This window comes from Cornus florida, unplaced genomic scaffold (assembly GCF_030987335.1).
Source record: "Cornus florida cultivar Cherokee Brave unplaced genomic scaffold, ASM3098733v1 CherokeeBrave_3.0.0_Hap2_Chr09, whole genome shotgun sequence".
In the NCBI taxonomy this organism is placed as follows: Eukaryota; Viridiplantae; Streptophyta; class Magnoliopsida; order Cornales; family Cornaceae; genus Cornus; species Cornus florida.
The window spans coordinates 4,147,411-4,156,894 of NW_026775579.1; the positions used below are offsets into that span (position 1 = coordinate 4,147,411).

At 39.5% G+C, this 9,484-nt stretch overlaps 1 pseudogene; it reads right to left on the bottom strand.

The window, feature by feature from the left end:
• Window positions 1-3,508: 3,508 nt before the first annotated feature.
• On the bottom strand, window positions 3,509-3,607 carry LOC132275627 (small nucleolar RNA R71; annotated as a pseudogene).
• Window positions 3,608-9,484: the final 5,877 nt, after the last annotated feature.

Below are 9,484 nucleotides of genomic sequence, written 5' to 3' on the forward strand. Positions count from 1 at the left end.
TCATAACTATTGAAGGTGTTCAAGACTACATATTGCAGCTGGTATCACTCCTTATGTCTCAAACCTCAAGTTTAACTTGATTTTTTGGTTTAAATCTATAATCCTGAGCTTAACTTGTTAGAACCATGCAATACATCAACTGTCCATTGTCTAAGCCTGATTGAAACGGTGATTTGAAGTTTAACCTGTTGAGATTTGGTCAAGAAAATGGTCATCTCAATTTCTGCTATAGAAAACTAACAAGCTAGGGTTTACTAAACTGCTATACCTGCTATGTGAATGCTGTAACTGAAGTATACATGTTCAATTGTTGAGTTCTTCATTTGAACATACGTAATTTGATGTTATATGACTGAAAAAATCATAAACAAGATAATGAGCGCTGAAAAGTGGGCATTTAAACCCCTTAAGCTTAGGTATTCTAGAACCTTTATTTATCTTATTTTCCTACTTTAGATTGATTTTGTATCATTTCCATTTTCAGGTACTTATCCCCAAAATAAGCTAACTCAGCTAAATAAGAGCATAATTGAAGCAATCTTGAGATGAATCAAAGAAATGAGCAAAGTGGGAGCAAAAGGAAGCAAGTGGTGGAAATTTAGTAAGTTCGATCGATCTCAGAATATATTCGATCGATCGAAAGTACATCGATCTCAGCATTCCAAGATGGATCCAAGCTCTTTTGACCTTATCCAAAGATCCCATAAAGTTCGATCGATCCAACTTTCTTCTGATCGATCGAAAAAATTCCATCTTATCCACTTGTATCACCCTACCTACCACATTTGTCTCTTTCCCAAAAATATCTTCAAAATATCTTAGATTTGTTTTTATCCAAAAAGGCACCGCCATAGAGGATAGATCCAGCTTCAATTCGATAAATCTCAGCCATGTTCGATCGATCTCACCACAAGTTTGATCGATCGAACTCCCAAAATCCTGAGAAAATCCAAATTCCAGCTCATTAAAAGTTGTCTCATATCCAATCATTGGGAGGAATATTGGTGTACGAGCCCAGCTCATTTGGGGTGATATTTGACCTACCTATATAAGAAATATAGGCCACTTTTTGAGAGTGATACTTGATATACTTTAGAATAGAGAGGAGGCACAATTTTGATATTCTTAGTGAAGAATAAAAGAAAGGAGAAGGCTAGAGACACAAGCTTGGAGTTCTTCCATCAACTAAGAAGAAGAGCAATATCTACCATGGAGTTAGCCCTTGAGGGTTAGAGGACACTATCCATGAGTGGCTAGACATCCTCTTGGGGCTAGAGTTAGCCCTAAGCATGCTTTCTACATCTTGATTTATGTATTTTTGAGGGGATTTGTATTGTGATACATGTTTTGACACTTTTACATATATAGATCTTGTTTATTCAATGATTTGTGTGGTTTAATGCTTCCAATTGATCATTTCATTCTATCCATATGTCTATGTATGCTAGAATAGATGTTCATGTGTTTATCTCTATTTCTTGCATTATTGATGCATGTCTATGTGTATTAATGCTATAGATCTAGAGATTGTCAAGACATAGTGCTTAATGGAATGTTCTTGTGGTTTGTTTGATGGTTCATGCTTATTTCTTGATGGATTATGCCTCTCCCTTAGTTTAATTAGTATATTTGTCATGTCATTAGTTTAATTGTAGTGTAGTTGTAGTTTAGATGTTAAATGGGAGGATAATCCATGCTTGTTGTTTGATGTTTCATACTTATGAAAGCAAGTAGCATATATCTTTAACCTTGTGATGTGTTTGGATTATGAGCTTAAAGAAAGGATTAATGGCTTAATATGATATATTGTGCTATCCACCATGTTGCTTAGACAATATATGCTTAATTTGTCATCCATGCTTGTTGAAACAACTACACACACATACTTTGTTGCAATACATATTTTTCCCCTCATCAATCATTCATTAAGATTGTAGAGAAGCTATGCTTAGTGGTGATCTCTAAACACCAAGATCTCTCTCTTATTTTCTCCACATTACATTTAATTGCCTACTTTAGTTTAAATTGCATTTTGTTATAATTCAACCACCAACCAATCTTTTGATTACTCGACCTACTAACCCTAATCTTGATTCCACAATCTAATATGACCACTAATCCCTTGGGATGATCCCTACTTGCCCTAGCTATATTTTTAGTGAAAGATAGTAGTGGTAATTTCTAAATATAAAACTTAGCCACATTCATCATAGCTCTACACCACTATCTTTTAGTGCACAAACTTTTAGGTTTTGGGGTGCGACACCTGAAGTAACACCAAGTTTTTGGCGTCGTTGCCGGGGATTGATTGAAGGCAACATCATATTTGTGGAATCAATTAGAAATTAGTACTCTTTTGATCGTGTCTTTACTTTGTTTTCATTTTGGTTACTTATTGTGTTGGTTCGTGTTTAACTAGGTGCATTGAAAAAAAAGGTGAGCAAAGGAGCATTTCAAGTAAGGAGCTAAGCAAAAGCAAAGGAAAAGGCTAAAAATCTAAAAAATTTGCAAGGCTAAAATTGAAAATTGAATGGAAGTCCTAAAGGACCCTTTGTGAGCTCTTTCTTAACTCAATCTCTAGTTAAATCGTCGGCCCGCGTGGAGGCTTATATTTCAATTCTTAGATAAATCGTGAGCCCACGTAGAGGCAATCCACTTTTCTTGCATATTATTAATAGCATGGGAGTATGGGAACATTGTATGTAGAGGAAGTTTGTTAATTGTTGATTTGTTGCGAAGGTGAAGTGTTTGTTCATTACTTGTTGCTTGTTATGCTTTGTTGTGCATGCATGGTCGTAGATCATTGAGACCCACTCTTGTCCCTCTAAATTTTCATCTAGAATCAGTTGTTCGAAACCCTAGGGGAAGAGAAAGTTCTAGTCAATCCATTTCATCAATGGAAGGACATAATGAGGACCATGTGGAGGACCTTGGTCACATAGACCAATAAGGTATCATCCATCCCAATGTGCATCATGATAACATGCAAGTACCATTAGGCATGCCGAGGCCATTCATTCACCCACCACAACAACAAGGCCAAGTTCCATTGGGAATGCCAAGGTCAATCTATGCTCCACCACCTCCCATCATTCAAGGCAATCAAGGTGCCCATGTTGCACCTCCAATTGCTAATCCTCCCCTTGCTTTAAGAGATCACTATATGCCTAATGAATACAATACACCCACATGCATTCAAATTCCAACCATTTAGAGCACACCAGTATGAGATCAAACCACAAACCATTCAAATGCTTCTTAACTATCATGGACTTCCAAGTGAAAAACCTTACAAGCATTTGGATGAGTTTCTTGAAGTATGTTCCACCGTGAGATACACGGATATGCCAGAAGAGATCTTAAGGCTTAAACTTTTTCCATTCACCCTTAAAGATAAGGCAACATATTGATTTAACAATCTTAAACCTTTTTCAATAACTTCTTGGGCAGAAATGCAACAAGAGTTCTTGAAGAAGTACTATCCGGTTTATAAGACCAATGCCATGAGAACCTCAATTCGAGAGTTTTCACACGGGGATGGCGAAATGTTCCATGAGGCATGGGAAAGATTTAATGAATTGCTTAGGAAGTGTCCACATCATGACATGCCCAAATGGCAAATAGTTTAATATTTCTTTGAGAGCTTATCGGACAATTACAAGGGCATGGTTGATGGCTCCATGGGTTGCTCTTACATTGATAGGCATGAGGATGACGTGTGGCGTCTTTATGTGAACATGAGTGAGAATTCTTTGCATTGAACTTTATCTTCTAAGAATGGTAGGAATTCAAGTGAAAGGAAGAGTGTTGGCTTACATCAAGTCGACCATTCCAATGAAATAGCCGCCGAGATGAAGTCCTTATCTCAAAGGTTTGATCAATTTTTGATCTACCAAAACTCGGCAAATCAAGTATCTTCCGTCCCTAACCATTCCCATCATGCATCCAATGAGACATGTATGACTTGTTCAAGTGTTTTACATTCTACTTCCAATTGTCCCCATGGACATGTGCAAAATGAGCATCATAAACAAGTCAATATAGCTTTTATTAATCAAGGGAACAATCCTTATGGTAATCATTATAATCCTAGTTGGAGGAATCACCCGAATTTTTCTTGGAAAAACCAAGGGGAAGGCTCAAACTCTCCCCAAGGTGGTTTCCAAGGGAAATATGTTCCACCTCCAATGCAAAGCCAAGATTCCCAAGGATATAAACCATTTCAATCATAAGGAAATTAATTTGCTAATTCTCATTTTCCTAATCAACCATCATATTCTGAAGGAAATGCTAGAAGTCCTGCTTTTGAAGAGAAAGTTTTGAACGCTCTAGACACTCTAAAGGCTAACACTTAATTGCTTCATTCTCATTCTCAATCCATTACTAAGCTAGAAACCCAAGTAGGGCAAATAACTAGTACTTTAAATGCTAGAGAGAAAGGGAAAATGCCTTTGAATGCCTCACAAAAGCGACAATGTGTTGTGGAGACTTATTCCTCATCGAAAGGTCACACAATAGAGCATGTCAACGCGGTGACTACTTTGAGAAGTGGAAATATTATGGACAACCAAGTAGGTATGTCCAATGAAGAGAGTGAACCGGTGCAACCACAAGTTGACACCCATCCCGTTTCTCAACCTATTCCTCTTTCATTGCATATGCATGATTTTTCAAATGAGAATATCTTGAAAAGTGATTTGAAAAGTAATTTTGAAAAGAAAAATGTGCAAAATGATTTCAAAACTTCTTGTGTTGAAGAGACTTCAAAGAAAATTTCTGAAAAGGTTTTTGAGACAAGAGCTCAATTCCCGGATGCCTTAAAAGGATCCATTTCAATTGACAAGCAAAAGGCCAAAACAAATGAAATTATGGATGTTTTTAGGCAAGTGAAAGTCAATCTTCCACTTTTGGATGCAATAAAGCAAATTCCGGCTTATGCCAAGTTTCTGAAAGACTTATGCACCCAAAAGAGGAAGAATAAAAGCTGAGCACCTAGGAAAGTGATCTTAACCGAGTAAGTAAGCTCAATTTTATAGCATAACACTCTTCCAAAGTTTAAGGACCCCGGTTCACCTACCACTTCATGCATCATTGGAGATCATATCATTAATCGGGCTCTTCTTGACTTAGTAGCAAGTGTTAATCTTCTTCCAAACTCTGTATATGTCAAATTAGGCTTAGGAGACTTGAAACCGAAGTCGGTGGTTTTGTAACTTGCTGACTGATCCATCAAAAAGCCTAGGGGTATCATTGAAGACGTATTGATTAAGATTGATAAATTCTTCTTCCCCATTGATTTCGTTGTCATTGACACGGAACCGGTCCCGAATCTTAAGAGCCAAATTCCCGTTATCCTTGGCCGTCCTTTCTTGGCAATCGCAAATGCCAACATTAATTGTAGGACAGGGATAATGAAGATCTCATTTGGCCACATGAAGCTGAAGTTGAATATCTTCAATCTGACCCCCAATTCATTTGACAAGCATGAAGAGGTTAATGTTGTGGATAAATGTCATGACCTTAAATGTGAAGGAATTGAGTTTTTGTGTGAGACCAAAGTTCCAAAAAGTCTATCTTCAACCCTGAATTCTAAGAAAGTTGTTTCAAAAGCTTGTTTTAAAAGGGCGCAGAAGCCCAAAGATCATTGTGACCAAGGACCAAAAATTTCTTTTGAGCTTAATGCAACAAGTTCTCTAGGAAACCATTTGTTGGGTGGAGTTCAAGGCACTTATCACCCCATCAAGGAGGGGATGCACTACCAGATGTTTGACCCGACCTAAAAGAGCCCAACGTCTTGCTAAAGACGTTAAAGACTAGTACATTTCGTAGGGTGTCAAAACCCTATTCCTCCCTTATTTCTATCTTTAATTTCATTTCTTGCAAAGTCTAGATATTGGCTTTGGGTTCATATGCATTGCTAGGAACTGTGATTAGGATTACATGCACTTTTATGTTGAAATTAAGCATTTTACATAAGTTCGATCGATCTCAAAATGAGTTCGATCAATCGAACTTCCCACCTGCATCCAAATCACCCTCTGTCCCATCGATCGAGAAAAACCTGCATATTTCAGCTCTCTGTCCCATCGATCGAAGACTTTCCTAGATCGATCTTTAGCTCTTCGATCGATCCAACTTCATCTTAGATCGATCTGCAGTCTCAACCCATAAAAAATTTTTCAACCTGCATCCAACCTGCATCAAAAGGCTATCTATCCCATCGATCGAACATGCCTGCAGGATTTTGCATGTTCGATCGATCTCTGTTCTTTGAATTACTATTTTGTTTTTAGTTTAATTTCTTTTTGTTTTGAATTTTAAATTTAAAATAATAAATTATATATATTTTATTTTATTTGTTTATTTTTTAAAAAAAAAATTCAAAACCTTTAAAACAATTTGTGAGGAGAGATCGATCACAGTTCGATCAATCTAAGATTTCAGTTCGATCGATCGAACTGGTGACGGAATGTTTTTAAAAATCAAATCTAGGGTTGTTAGATCGATACCACAGATCGATCTAACACCCTCTCCCTCGTTCCTCGCCGCTACAACTTACCTCCTCACCACCGGCAAACTCTCCGGTGACTCCATCTCACCTCAAATCTCACTCCCTCATCTAGGATCTCAAATCTCATCTTCATCTCATCTCATCTCTCAGTTTGAGGTAAAATCCGAACCCATCTCTTTGATTCAAGCTCTAATTTCATGAATCAATGCTCTAAATGTTAGATTTAAGGTGTTTTGAAGATGAATCTTGCCATTGATGACGTTTTGAAGCTTTATATATATATATATGTATATATGCTTTTATATGTTTTTGATTTTTTATTTGATTTCGAGGGTCACGGGCCGAATCAAGGGGCCAATGTTGATGCTTTGTTGTGTAGATGGGCCCACGACCATGTTCGTGAAAGCCCCATGCCATCCACATCACAGATCTATGACTTTTCAAGTTTCACCTCACAGTTCGATCGATCGAACTTTTTATTTGATCGATCTGTAACAGATCAATCTCACTTATTCTCAATCGATCGAACTTGCATTGATCTCATATTTTTGTGATCAATCGAACTTCACAGATATACTTCACACATTTCACACACCATCTCTTGTGTTTCATGCTATCTCATACATGCCCAATGCCTGTGTTTTCCACATTGGATGCACTCCATACTGATACTGTCTAGCATGCTTCACATCATGTCACTCATTCCTTGTCACTTGCATAGATTCATGTTCCTTATTTGTTTTGTCTATCTTATTTGACATACAGGACTCTATTAATTGTGCTTTAATTCTTTATACTGTCACTGACTTCCTTTTTGTAAGTTTTCCTTTTATTTTACAGGCTATAGCGAGGGTCAAGACTGTTGCTCGCGGACATTATCACCGCAGGGCTAGGCGAAGTTTGGACAACAAGGCAAGTCCATCTCACGCCCAGGACCCCATTCAGGAGGAGCCAATAGAGCCCACTCCACCTCAGCCTCCATCCGATAGTCAACTATAGTCTTCAGCCAAGGTATCTTCTTCACGGGCTGACGCTGAGGCTGAACACATACCATTTCCATCACCACCGCCAGCTCAGCCAGCCGAGCACTTAGACCGGCCATTACCGAGATACTCACACCTTCGGATGGCGCACGAGTCGGTCTTTGACATAAACTACTTCTCCTGGTCTATTCTTGCCAGAGCAGCATTTGATGATATAGACCGGAGGGGCATCTCAGCCATGCTAGCCCCTATCACATACCCAGTATACCCGAGGTTAGTCCAGATGTTCTTCCAGAACCTCTGACCTGCCCCAAGTAACCTGGCAGAGCTGCGGACTACCATTGACGACCACCCTATCAGTATCACGGTGGACACTCTTTCCAGATCCTACCGTTGTCCACACGTCTGCCCTCCCGATCTCCAGGATACCAATCCTACTCTATAGAGGCCCATATATGCAGACATGGCCGTTTTACTCACAGGTCACTATACCAGTGGCGAGACTTTCGCCACCCGGACTTATCTGCCAGACGACCTGTGGTTCTTCGATTCGGTGCTATACCGAAATGTTTTTATGGCCGGCCATAAGATACAAAGGCGTAGCGACTATCCTACAGCTTTATACGCCTTCTATATAGGGCACTGGCTGTCTATTCCTGTGCTCATCTGGAGCATTATGATGAAGCTGTATGTTGACTATATCAGCAAGGCCAAGCCTAAAAGGGCTAAGTATCTCCCACTCAGCTATCTCATCACACAGATTCTGAGAGACCAGCGTTATCCCTTCCAGCCAAGGGAGCATACTGAGTCTGGGGCCTGTTCATTCAAGAAAAAGGATTGGGATAAGAGCTACAACGCTCCTATCAAGAGTCTGCAGGATGACGCTATCGAGGTAGCTGAGGAGCTAGAGAGAGAGGAGATGGAACAGGCAGCAGCAGCAGTAGTAGAGCAGGCGGCAAACGATATACTAGTCGATCCACCGACCATGCACATAGATATTGACTTGGAGCAGCCCGCACGACCAGGAGCATCACTCTCTGGCTAGGTCGCCTATTCATGATGAGGAGCAAGCTTAGGATCATCATTCTCCCACTCCAGCGGTACCTAAGGCTCCAGCACAGACACCCAGCTTTGGGGAACTACTCCAGGCTTTAGAGGATGCTATAGTACTATCCGCACCAACATGATCTCTATCCGAGGGGATGTTGTCTCCATCCGAGCTGACATTTCATCTCTCCGTACCGATGTCATGGCTGCGTTGTGAGACTTATCTCGAGATATCCACAGAGCACGCCTTGCCCGTCCTACCTCCTCTTCCTGATCTCTCTATCCCTTTACTCCTGTCATTTTATATATCCGTGATACATTATTACTGTTACTCTATTTTTGCGACCAGTCTGTTGGCCCTGATACTGTGCCATAATGTATATTATTTCTATTTGTCTATGCTATATATTGGATGTCATACCTTGTATTGATATATCTGTTTGTGATTGACTCCATCAGATGCATCTCAGTAACTTCAGTGAGAGAGAGCACTGCCCAAAATTTTCAGGACCACCCTTATACCTCCCTCTATTTTCAAGTGCATCCCAGTGACTTCAGTGAGAGAGAGTACTGCCCAAAATTTTCAGGACCACCATTATACCTCTCTCTATTTTCAATTTCTATCCCATTTACACTTGCATGTCCACTGTGCACTGTTCTTATCCCTCGAGTTATCTGATAAGTTTTATCCAAGTGCCAAATTTTTAAGACCACAGTTAATCCCAAGTTTGGGGAGGCTATGCCACCTACTTTGGATACTTCTATTCTGGCTATTCTTTGCTATAGTTGCACTGGTATACTCTTTCCTTTCATTCTCTTTGCATATTGAGGACACTGTGCCATTTAAGTTTGGGGGTAATAATGGGATTTGCAGTGTTTGCTTTAAATTCAAAATTTTGAGCATAACTTGTGTAATTGAGGAATTTTCTATGATTGGTCCATA